Here is a 13,349-nt window from a genome sequence, read left to right as displayed (position 1 = left end):
GAGGGAGGAGCTTATGGAGAATGAGAGACAGCAGTGAGGGACAATGCCTCCACCAAAACCCACTGCAGGCTCCTGCTTTGCCAGCAAGGAAGACGCAACACCGGACTTTTCTTACTGTGATTTTATTCAGGACCTTTGAATAATCTTCTCACTCTCTTGCCCCGGGGCAAAGCCAGCCTACAGCTTAAATAACCTCTGGGTAGCCAACCCCAGCAAGCCACGTGGGAAACGCAGATAGGTTCAGAAACGCAGAAGTAAGCCAGATTCTTAGCGTTAGCCATATATGGAGTTGTCCACAGCTGAGAGCACTCACCGTTGGGAAGGTGGAAGGCGGAAACCAGTGCCACCTTTATGGCGTGGCATCATGCAGCTCTCTACAACCCACAGGTGGCCCTATAACACAGACGGGGGTCAGTGAGACCTGAAGACACTCATCACTGAGAAACAACAGTGTGAGGGGCTCTGATGAGTGCTGGACCTGGAGGTCAGGGGACCAGGCAAATGGTCAGGAGCACAGGGACAGAGGGGACATTTCTCTTCTCTGTGTGTCTATGGTTAGACTGTGGCAGCTGCTGCTGAGCACCCGAGAATAACAATGAAACTATTAACTATTATTCATGGCGTCATTGGCATCTTACAACTCACCACTTAGGTCAGAGAATTACCCAGGTGCCCCCAGAAAGATTATGGAGAGTATCCTGGACCAAAACAGAACTGAACCTCTCCAGCCTCACAGCTGGAGAAATGAGAGGACAGGATCCCTTCAACGTGTCTGACCTTGGACAAAGGTACAAGGTAGACTCTAGGGTAAGGAGCATGTGGTCTAGGCCTGCCTCATAGTCTTCTGGCCCTTACTGAACCAGAGTCAAGAGATTACTGGGGCAGGGTGTGTGTGCAAACCTTGATGCCTCCATTCTCCTGTGAACTCTGAGAAACTCCTGTCACTCCTACCAGTCAAGGCCACTCTAAGGATGCCATGCTTCCCTGAGACCCTTGTCTGCAGTTTCCTAGGTTCTAATTAATGGTCACTGAGCATTATAGGCAAGAAGGTCTCACCTGATTATATGTGGCTGCTCTTCTGAACAGCCTTGGTTCAGGTACCTGGATCCTGAACCTCAGACAACTTTATAAGAAGGCACAGAGTTGTAGCACATTTTCCTCTATGGCACCCAGAGCTGCCTCATCCACAGGGACATCAGCGTCACAGTGTCTTCCACATAATCCCCAGGATTACCTAAAATGTAGGTGTGAGCGGGATGTGGTGGCACATGCCTGAGGATCCAGCACTCTTGTCGAGGCCAAGGAAATTGGAGGCTCTCCAAATGACATCCAGAATTCTGGCAAGAATCTGTTCATACATCTAAACACTGAGGAATTGTACACAATGAAGTGCTGCAAAGACACATAGGCTCAGGAGGCCCATCCCTTCCTCAGCATCTCTACGTGAGTGATGGACACAGGGGAGGGAAGAGACATTTCCTTCAGTGAAATTGCTGCCAGAGAACCAATGTAAATAGACTCTCACCCATTGGTTATACTAACCAAAGTTTCTGAATGATCAATAATGATTTTTTTGTTTTTTTGTTTTGTTTTTTTGAGACAGGGTTTCTCTATAGCTTTGGAGCCTCTCCTGGAACTAGCTCTTTAGACCAGGCTGGCCTTGAACTCACAAAGATCTGCCTGCCTCTGTCTCCTGAGTGCTGGAACTAAATGTGTGCTCCAGCACCATCTGGTGATCAATAATGATTTTTAAACGCCAGTAAAGTAGAGGATAGACAAGTTTAGGAACTAAAGGAGAATCGAATCTGCAAGAGTAATAAGGGACTGGAAAGGAAAAAAAATGCCTCATTTACATGTATGAAAATGTCATAATAAAACCCATTATTACATATCATCAGTATATACTAAGAGAAAACATAGAGCAAAAAGAACTCCAACACAATAAGGTTGCATGTCAAGACTATCTACATCAAGACAACATTCCTTTTGTAGAGCGATGTTTTCAGAGTAGAGTATTCTAAGAGCTCTCACAGTGCTGCAGGCCTAAGCATGCTCAGCTTTACTCCTCTGCCAGGTGTGATGCGCCAAGGCTCTGGGAACCTCACAAGGAAGACAGTGAACCTTGTTTACAGTTCCACATCCCTGGTTGGCTGCTATCCAGTGCACATCAGCAACCACACATGACCCCATTCAGCACCAAAGAAGAGGTTTCTTAGCATGTTACTCCAGAAGCCTCCAAAATCCGATGTATGTCTCACACTTGAGAAGGCAACAGTCATGCTCGAGGGTGTTTTGTCATCTCCTCAGGGGCCTCTCTTTAACCCTGTGCTGCAAACATGCAAACATCTGTCCTTTCAAATGACAACTTTGTACAAAATGGACTGCTAAGGAGAGGAGACTTTTGGATCTGTTGAGCTGTGTGAAAACCACAATAGATCTCTATGGTTGCAGCTCTCCTGAGTCAGACTGAGTCAGACTCAGACTGGGGGGAGCCTTTGAATGATCCATGCTCCTATATGCAACCTCTCACGCAGACACCACACCCTGAGAAACTCATTGGATACCTAAAAAAAGTGCAAAGAAAACTAGTTGCTTCATAGAAATAAACTAAAACAAAAAGAGGATAAGTGTGTGCACGAGTATTTGATTTCACAGATTGGTCACAATCTGACCCCGTCCTGCACTGGGCTCATCCTCCCTCAGAGAGAAAGGACTCCGTTCCACTAAATGTCATTTCTGGGAAAGATGCTCATGGAGGATGAAGAATCATGGTTGTGATAGGATCATTTCATTAGATGTGAAAAAAGCGTTTGACAAAATTCAACACCCCTTCATGATAAAGGTTTTGGAGAGGTTAGGGATACAAGGATCATATCTAAATATAATAAAAGCAATACATAGCAAGCCAACAGCTAATATCCAATTAAAAGAGAGAAACTCAAAGCCATTCCACTAAAATCAGGAACAAGACAAGGCTGTCCACTCTCTCCATACCTCTTCAATATACTGCTTGAAGTTCTTGCAATAGCAATAAGACAACATAAGGAGATCAAGGGGATTCAAATTGGAAAAGAAGAGGCCAAACTTTCGTTATTTGCAGATAATATGATAGTGTACATTAGTGACCCCAAAAACTCTACCAGAGAATTCCTACAACTGATAAATACCTTCAGTGATATGGCATGGTAAAAGATCAACTCAAAAAAATCAGTAGCTCTCCTATACACAAAGGATAGAGAAGCAGAGAGGGAAATCAGAGAAACTTTACCTTGTATGATAGCCACAAATAGCATAAAGTATCTTGGGGTAACTCTAACCTAGGAAGTGAAAGATCTATTTGAAAAGAACTTTAAGGCATTGAAGAAAGAAATTGAAGAGGAAACCAGAAAATGAAAGGATCTCCCATGCTCTTGGATGGCGTAGGATCAACATAGTAAAAATGGCAATTCTACCAAAGGCAATCTATAAATTCAATGCAATCTCCATTAAAATTCCAACAAAGTTCTTCACAGACCTTGAGAGAACAATAATCAACCTTCTATGGAAAAACAAAAAGCCCAGGATAGCCAAAACAATCTTATACAATAAAGGAACTTCTGGAGGCATTACCATCCCTGACTTCAAACTCTATTACAGAGCTACAGTAATGAAAATAGCTTGGTACTGGCATAAAAACAGAGAAGTCGACCTTTGGAATCGAATAGAAGACCCGGATATTAACCCACAAACCTATGAACATCTGATTTTGGACAAAGAAGCTAAAAGTATACAATGGAAGAAATAAAGCATCTTCAACAAATGGTTCTGGCATAACTGGATGTCAACCTGTAGAAGAATGAAATATCTATTACCATACACAAAACTCAAGTGCAAATGGATTAAAGACTTCAATATAAATCTGACCACATTGAACCTGATAGAAGAGAAAGTGAGAAGTAGTCTGCAATACATGGGCACAGGAGACCACTTCCTACGTATAACCCCAGTAGCACAGACAATAAGGGCAACATTGAATAAATGGGACCTCCTAAAACTGAGAAGCTTCTGTAAAGCAAAGGACACTGTCATTAAGCCAAAAAGGCAACCTACTGATTGGGAGAAGATCTTCACCAACCCCGTATCAGACAAAAGTCTGATCTCCAAAATATATAAAGAACTTAAGAAACTAGACTCTAAAATGCTAATTAACCCAATTAAAAAATGGGGCACTGAACTGAACAGAGAATTCTCAACAGAAGTTCAAATGGCCAAATGACACTTAAGGTCATGCTCAACCTCCTTAGTGATCAGGGAAATGCAAATCAAAACAACTTTGTGATACCATCTTACACCTGTCAGAATGGCTAAAATCAAAAACACCAATGTTTACCTTTGCTGGACGGGATGTAGAGTAAGGGGAACACTCATCCACTGCTGGTGGGAATGCAAACTTGTGCAACCACTATGGAAAGCAGTGTGGCAGTTTCTCAGGAAATTCGGGATCAACCTACCCCAGGATCCAGCAATATCACTCTTGGGAATATACCCAAGAGATGCCCAATCATACTATAAAAGCATTTGTTCAACTATGTTTGTAGCAGCATTATTTGTAATAGCCAGAACCTGGAAACAACCTAGATGCCTCTCAATCGAGGAATGGATAAAGAAAGTGTGGAATATATACACATTAGAGTACTACTCAGACGTTAAAAAAAACATTGACATCTTGAATTTTGCATGCAAATGGATGGAAATAGAAAACACTATCCCGAGTGAGGTAACCCAGACCCAAAAAGATGAATATGGTATATACTCACTCATAAGTGGATTCTAGCCATAAATAAAGGACATTGAGCCTATAATTCGGGATCCTAGAGAAGTTAAATAAGAAGGTGAACCCAAAGAAAAACATATAGTTATCCTCCTGGATATTGGAAGTAGACAAAATTTCCAGGCAAAAATTGGGAGCTTGTGGGTGGGGTGGAGTGGAGGTAAGGAAAGAGGGGGAGAGAGAAGGGAGAAGGGGAGGATGGGAAGAGCTTGGAGGAATGGAACGGTTGGGATGGAGGAAGGGTGAATATAGGAGCAGGGAAGTAGATATTGTATATTGTAAGCAGCAAGCTGAGGTCTATGGCAGACACAGGTGGCCTGGGCAGTTGTGTTTTATTAGTCAGCTGGTAACATATACACACACTTCATCTTAATTGCATGTATGCATAGACTGAGACATTTGTCAGCATACATGAGTTTGCATATATCATAACCTATGTGACTTATAACCAATAGGAATTTGTTCACAATTTTGGAGACTATGAATTATAAAGTTAAGGTACCATCGGTGTACTATATATCGAGGACTAGCTTTCTCGTCCAAAAATTGTTCTTTTTGGTTACACTGGGCTGATGAGACAAATAATGATGTCTATGATCTGAGCGTCCTAGTGGCCCAACTCTCAATCTCCTTGTAGAGTGCAGGTTTGAGGTGACCTGATAATAGATGTCACAGAGGCAAAGGACAAGGTCAGATTGAGACAGGGAAAGGCTTGAAGGGACACCTGGTAATTCAAGTAGGCTTCATCAACAGTAGTAGATTAGCTGAGTTTGAGCACAGGTGCTTTTAAGTTTTGCAGAAAAGCTCAACCTGTGTCTCAATATGACTACACCATTTTGCATCTCCTCCAGCCATGCGAGTGTGAGTATGCCAGTGGCTCCATGATTTTCCAACACTGGTATATATGTGCATGTGCAGTAGTATCTCCATGAAGACGATTCTGTAGACTTTAGTCCCTCTCCCCCTTCTTGCCAATAAATGAAAGGTGCCAGATCCACCCCTTCCAGCATACACACAGAATTTGAGAGTCTTCCTTATTCTACACGTTTATAATGGTCTCCACCATCATCCATGAAGGGTCTTCGAATGATGCTGCACTGGGTAACAGAGCACATGAGAAATTTCCCCCAAGCCGTGCTACACAGCAGCCCAAGAATAAGAGGGCCACTAGGTCGTCCAGGTAACACAAAGAAGTTACTTCCATGTCTTTGAGCTTGGAAGAGATGGAGGATTGCGTATGGACCCTTCAGCTCCCAAAGCCCAGATGTTCTCTAGAAAAAAAGCTGAGGAGAGAGAGAACATCTGCCTAAACAGATGTTCTCTCTCAGAGAGTGTGGAGGGGAGGCACTAAATCTATAGCATTTATGGATGGGATGATTTGTATATTCCACATTGCAAACACCAGGGGGCAGAAGTGAGACAAGACTGTCTCAGCCTTGGCTCAGTAGCTGGGCAGAGAAGATCCCTTCCTTTGAGTGCAAGACAACTGCTTGCTGCCTGATGCTCTCACTGAGGACTTGAGACGTTTGTGAGCTCCTGCTGCACATATGCATCTGTGAGGTCTCCATTTCTGTTGACATACGTAGGACACCTCAACAAATTGTCTTTAGAATTTCAATGGCTGTCTCATTTTTTTTTTATTGATTTTTATTGAGCTTAACATTTTACTCTGTTCCCCTCCCTGCCTCTCCCCTCCCTTCAATGCTCTCCCAAGGTTCCCATGCTCCCAATTTACTCAGGAGAGCTTGTCTTTTCTACTTTCCATGCAGATTAGATCCATGTATGTCTCTCATAGGGTCCTTATTGTTGTCTAGATTTTCTGGAATTGTGATTTGTAGGCTGGCTTTCTTTGCTTTATGTTTAAAAGCCACTTCTGAGTGAGTACATGTGATAATTGTCTTTCTGGGTCTGGGTTACCTTGCTCAAAATGATGTTTTCTATCTTCATCTATTGGCCTGCAAAATCAAGATGTTGTTATTTTTTTTCTACTATGTAGTATTCTATTGTGTAAATGTACCACATTTTCCTTATCCATTCTTCAGTTGAGAGGCATTTAGGTTGTTTCCAGGTTCTAGGTATGACAAACAATGCTGCTATGAACATGGTTGAGCACATGTCCTTGTGGCACGATTGAGTATCCTTTGGATATTTATCCAAAAGTGGTATTACTGGGTCTTGAGAAAGGTTGTTTTCTAATTTTCTGAGAAATCGCCACAATGACATCCAAAAGGGCTGTACCAGCTTGCATTACCACCAGCAAAGCAGGAGTGTTCCCTTTTCCTCACAATCTCTCCAGCATAAGTTGTCATCAGTGTTTTTGATCTTGGCCATTCTTTCAGGTGTAAGATGGAATCTCAGAGTTGTTTTGATTTGCATTTCTCTGATGACTAAGGATGTTGAACATTTCCTTAAGTGTCTTTCAGCCATTTTAGATTCCTCTGTTGAGAGTTCTCTGTTTAGGGCTGTACTTCTTTTTTTTCTTCTCTCTCTCTCTCTCTCTCTCTCTCTCTCTCTCTATATATATATATATATATATATATATATGTATGTATGTGTGTGTGTATGTGTGTATGTATATATTCAATGTACTTCATTTTTTAATTGGACTATTTGATTTTTTGATGACCAATTTCTTGAGTTTTTTGTATATTTTCGAGATCATACCTCTGTTTAATGTGGGGTTGGTGAAGATCTTTTCCCATTCTGTAGGCTGTCGTTTTGTCTTGTTGATCGTGCCCGTTGCTTTACAGAAGCTTTTCAGTTTCAGAGGTTCCATTTATTATTTGTTTCTCTCAGTGTCTGTGCTGCTGAGGCTGTATTTAGTGGTGTCCTGTGCCAATGCATTCCAGTGCACTTCCTACTTTCTCTTCTATAAGGTTCAGTATGACTGGCTTTATGTTGAGGTCTCTGATCCACTTGGACTTGAGTTTTGTCCATAGTGATAGAGATGGATCTATTTTCATTCTTCTACATGCTGATATTCAGTTATGCCAGCACCATATGTTATATATGCATTCTTTTTTGCATTTGATATTTTTTCTTCTTTGTCAAAAGTCAGGTGTTCAAAGGGATGCTGATTAATATCCGAGTGTTTGATTCGATTCCATTGGTCCTCCTGTCTGTTCTTATGCCAATACCAGGCTATTTTCAGTACTGTAGCTCTGTAGTAGAGTCTGAAGTCAGGGATTGTGATGCCTCCAGAAGTTCTTTTATTGCCCAGCTTTGTTTTGGCTATCCTGGGTTTTTTGCTTTTCCATATGAACTTGAGTACTTTTCTTTCAATGTCTGTGAAGAATTTTGCTAGGATTTGTTTGGTTGTTTAGTTAATCTTGTATACTGGTACGTTACTGAAAGTGTTGATGAGGTGTAGAAGTTCCTTGGTAGAATTTTTGGGTCGCTCATGTAAACTATCATATCATCAGCAAATAGTGAGATGGTGACTTCTCCTTTTCTGATTTGTATCTCCTTTTGCTGTCTTATTGCTCTAGCTAGGACCTCAAGAACTGTATTGAATAGATATGGAGAGAGTGGACAACCTTGTCTTGTTCCTGATTTCAGTGGATTCGCTGGGAGTTTTTCTCCATTTAGTTTGATGTTGGCTGTTGGCTTACTGTATACTATTATGTTTAGGTATGAGTTTTGTATCCCTGCTCTCTCCAAGACCTTTATCATGAAGGGATATTATATTTTGTCGAAAGCTTTTTCATCATCTAAAGAGATGATCATGTGTTTTTTATTTTTCAGTTTGTTTATATGATGAATTACGTTGACAGATTTTCATATGTTGAACCATCCCTGCATCTCTGGGATGAAGCAGACTTGATCATGTGTGATGGTTCTGATGTGTTATTGGATTCAATTTGTCAGTATTTTATTTAGTATTTTTGAATCAATATTCATGAGTGAGATTGGTGTGTAATTCTTTTTCTTAGTAATGTCTTTCTGTGGTTTGGGTATCAGGGTAATTGTAGCCTCATAAAAAGAGTTCAGCAATGTTCCTTCTGTTTCTATTGTGTGAAACAATTTGAGGAGTATTGGTATTAGTTCTTCTTTGAAAGTCTTGTAGAATTCTGAGCTGAAACCATCTGGTCCTGGGCTTTTTTTGATTGGGAGACTTTTGATGACTGTTTCTATTTCTTCAGCAGTTATAGGTCTGTTTATTTTGCTTATCTGGTCTTGATTTAATTTTGGTAAGTGATATTTGTCCATAAAGTTGTCCCTTTCCTTTAAGTTTTCCAATTTTGTGGAGTACAGGTTTTCAAAATATGACCTGATGATCCTCTGTATTTCCTCTGTGTCTGTTGTTATGTCCCCCTTTTCATTTCTTATTTTGTTAATTTGGATATTCTCATGTGCTTTTTGGTTAGTTTGGATAAAGGTTTGTCTCTTTTGTTGATTTCCTCGAAGATCCAATTCTTTGTCTCATTGAATCTTTGTATTTTCTTTGTTTCTATTTTGTTGATTCCAGCTCTCAATTTGATTATTTCCTGCTGTCTAGTTCTCTTAGGTGAGTTTGCTTCTTTTTGTTCTAAAGTTTTCAAATGTTCTGTTAATTCACTAGCACGGGATTTTTCCAACTTCTTTCCATAGATTTTTAGTGCTATAAATTTTATTCTTTTTTTCAGGTATTTATTGTTATTATTATTATTAAAAATTTTCACCTCCTCACCTCCTCACATTTCCTTCCGCCTCCTCCCATCCCCCCTCCTTCTCCTTCTCCAGTCCAAAGAGAAGTCAGGGTTCCCTGCACTGTGGGAAGTCTAAGGTACTCCCCCATCTATCCAGGTCTAGGAAGGTGAGCATCCAAACAGACTACGCTCCCACAAAGCCAGTCCATGCAGTAAAATCTTTACTCTTTACACTGTTTTCATTGTGTCCCATATATTTAGGTATGTTGTGTGATGATTTTCATTGAATTTTAGAAAGTCTTTAATTTCTCCCTTTATTTCTTCCTGACCCATTGATGATTCTGGTGAGCATTGTTTAATTTCCATGTGTTGTGGGTTTCCTGGAATAAGTATTACTGTTGACTTCTAGTTTTAAGCCTGGTGATCTGATAAGATACACGGGGTTATTCCAATTTTTTTGGTATTTGTTGAGATTTATTTTGTTACTGAGTATGTGGTCAATTTTTGAGAAGGTTCCATGTGGTCCTGAAAAAAGGTATATTCTTTTCTGTATGCATGGAATATTCTATATATGTCTGTTAAGTCCAATTGAGTCATAACATCTGTTACTTCCCTTATATCTCTGTAATTTTTTGTCTGACTGACTTGTACAGTGTTGAGAGTGGAGTGTTGAAATCTCCCACTATTAGTGTGTGGGGTTTAATGTATAATTTAAGCTTTAGAAGTGTTTCTTTTACATATGAAGGTGCCCTTGTATTTGGGGGCATAAATGTTCAGTATTGAGATTTCTTTCCTCTTGATGAATTTTTTTCCTATGACTAAGTTAAAATGTCCTTCTTTGTCTCTTTTGATTGATTTTTAGTTTGAAGGATATTTTGTTAGATATTAGGATAGCTACACCAGCTCTTTTTTAGGTTCATTTGACTGGAATTTTTTTCCCAACCCTTTACTCTGAGATGATATCTGTCTTTGAGGTTAAGGTGTGTTTCTGGTATGCAGCAGAAGGATGGATTCTATTTTTGTACCCAATCTGTTAACCTGTGTCTTTTCTATAGGTGAGTGAATTGAATTCATTTATATTAATGATATTAATGACCAGTGATTGTTATCTCCTGTTAAATCAGGTTTTCGTTGTTTGTGATGTTAATTTGTGTGTTTTCCCCTTCTTTTGGATCTGCTGCTGTGAGATCATCAATTGTTTGTGTTTTTGTTGATCTAGCCAACTTCTTTGGGTTGGAGTTTTCCTTCTAGAACTTTGTGTAGGGCTGAGTTTGTGACTAGGTATTGGTTAAATCTGGTTCTGCCATGGAATATCTTGTTTTGACCATCTATGGTGATTGAAAGTTTTTCTGGGTAGAGTAGCCTGGGCTGGCATTCATGGTCTCTTATTGTCTGCACAGGGCTTGACCACAACCTTCTGGCTTTCATTGTCTGCAATGTAATTCTGATAGGTCTGCCTGTATATGCTATTTGGCCCTTTCCCTTTGCATCTCTTAATATTCTTTCTTTATTCTGTATGTTTAGAGTTTTCATAATTATGTGACGAGGGGACTTTTTTTTTTTGATCCAGTCCGTTTGGTGTTCTTTACACTTCTTCTATCTTCATAGGCATGTCTTTCTTTATGTTGGAAAAGTTTTCTTCTATGATTTTGTTAAATATATTTTCTGTACTTTTGAGATGAACTTTTCCTTCTTCTATACCTATTATTCTTAGGTTGATCTTTTCATTGTGTCCCCTATTTCCTAGATATTTTGTGTGAAGTTTTTGCTAGATTTAATATTTTCTTTGACTGATGAGTCTATTTCCTGTCTGTGCCTTTTTAAAAAAAACCTCTGACATCAAATGATTCTATGCAAACCCATTTGCCCACTTACCAACATAGATGGGTAAATTATGCATGAAAGTATGAGCTATGTAATTACTTTCAGGGAAGTATGAGTTTTCTTCTTTCACTAGAAGAAGGTTCCCTTAACTCCTCTCTGTCAATTATTGGCTGATCTCTGCTCCACCCAACCACTTTCTGATACTACAGTTTGGAAACAGCACATAATTTAGAAACACCAGAGTCCTGGTTATCCTATCTCAGGAAGGGATTCCTATGTGATTGTTCCTGTTTCTAAGTAAAACGTCTTTAAGATTCAAGTGTGCTACTGCCAAGTACTGGGCTGAGTTCAGGGAGTCTTGCTGATGAAAGAGTGGAGGGATTTAGAAACCTGGGTGCCATGAAGGAAGGGAGGATCACAGAGACAGCTGAGCTGAGCTCCTGGGAGCTCAAGGATTCTGGACCAACATTTAGGGAACCTCCTGGGAACTGACCTAGGCTGCTTGTATATGTGTGACAGTTGTGTAGCTTGATCTCTTTGTACCTTGCAGTGAAATCAGGACCTGTCCCTAGTGTTTAGCTGACTTTTGGGAACCTAGTCCCCATGCTGGATTACCTTGCCCAGCCTTGACACAAAGGGAGGAGCTTGGCCCTGCCACAACTTGATGTGACATGCTTTGTGCAAGCCCAGGGGAGGCCTGCCCCTTTCTGAGTGGAGATGGAGGAGGAGTGGAAAGGGGAGTAGATTGGAAGTGAGTCATGGTTTTGGGCAGGAGAAGAGGAGGGAGGGGAAACTGTGTTCAGAATGCAAAATAATTGGAAAAATCTTATTTAAATAAAATAAACTATAAAAAGAGAAAGAAGGAAAATTGAAAAAAGAAAAAAAAGATTCAAGTGTGCTACATTTAGTTAACAGTGTCTTTCCTTATGTTCAAACATCTCATTTTGCCCAATCCCTAGCTGATCAACTCCTGAGCGACCTGATTTTGACTATTTTTAAACAAGCTCTTATGAACTTTGGAAGTATGAGCTTTTGTGGTTGGTGTTTTCAATTCCTTGAACAAAGACCTAGGAGTAGAATTACTCAGTCACAGGATAAATATGTTTACCTTTTAAAGGAACCGTTGAACTGTCGTCTATAATGACTACAACATTTTGTATCTCCTTCAATGGTCAATAGTACAAGTAGCTCCATGTCTTTGCCAACACTTGGTTTTTATTTATTTATTTTTTACAAAAATACCAATCCAAATTCCCAGTCCCTCCCTCCTATCATTCCCTCCACACACCCTCCCATCCCACCCCCTCTAATCCTGAGAGGGTAAGGCACTTTGCTTTGTGGAAGGTTCAAGGCACTCCCTTCTAAACTAAGTTGAGCAATGTATACATCCAAAGAGAACGGGATCCCCAAAAGCCAGTACATGTAATAGAGAGAAATCCCAGTGCCTCTGCCAGTGGCCCCTCAGTCTGCCCCAGCCATGCAACTGTCAACCACATTCACAGGGACTAGTTTGGTCCTATGCTTGTTCCTTCCCAGTTCAGCTGGAGTTGGTGAGCTCCCATTAGCTCAGGAAAACTGATTTTTTTGTGTTGATCTTGTATCAGCTGTAGGAGTTCTCCGGTAGAGTTTTTGATGTCACTTGCGTACACTATCATACCATCTGCAAATAACAAAAATTTGACTTCTTTCTTTCCAATTTGAATCCCCTTGACCTCCTTATGTTGTCTTATTGCTATTGCTAAAACTTCAAGAACTATGTTGAAGAGATATGGAGAGAGTGGACAGCCTTGTCTTGTTCCTGATTTTAGTGGAATCGCTTTGAGTTTCTTTCCATTTAATTTGATGTTAGCTTTCAGCTTGTTGTATATTGCTTTTATTATATTTAGATATGATTCTTGTATTTCTAATCTCTCCAAGACCTTTATCATGAATGGGTGTTGAATTTTACCAAAACTTTTTCAGCATCTAATGAAATGATTATATGGTTTTTTTCTTTCAGTTTATTTATATGATAGATTACATGGACAGGTTTTCATATGTTGATCCAGCCTTGCATCTCTGGGATGAAACCTACTTGATCATGATGG

This window comes from Myodes glareolus, chromosome 22 (genome assembly GCF_982192425.1).
Source record: "Myodes glareolus chromosome 22, mMyoGla1.1, whole genome shotgun sequence".
Taxonomy (NCBI): Eukaryota; Metazoa; Chordata; class Mammalia; order Rodentia; family Cricetidae; genus Myodes; species Myodes glareolus.
Note: the sequence above shows the minus strand (reverse complement) of the source record.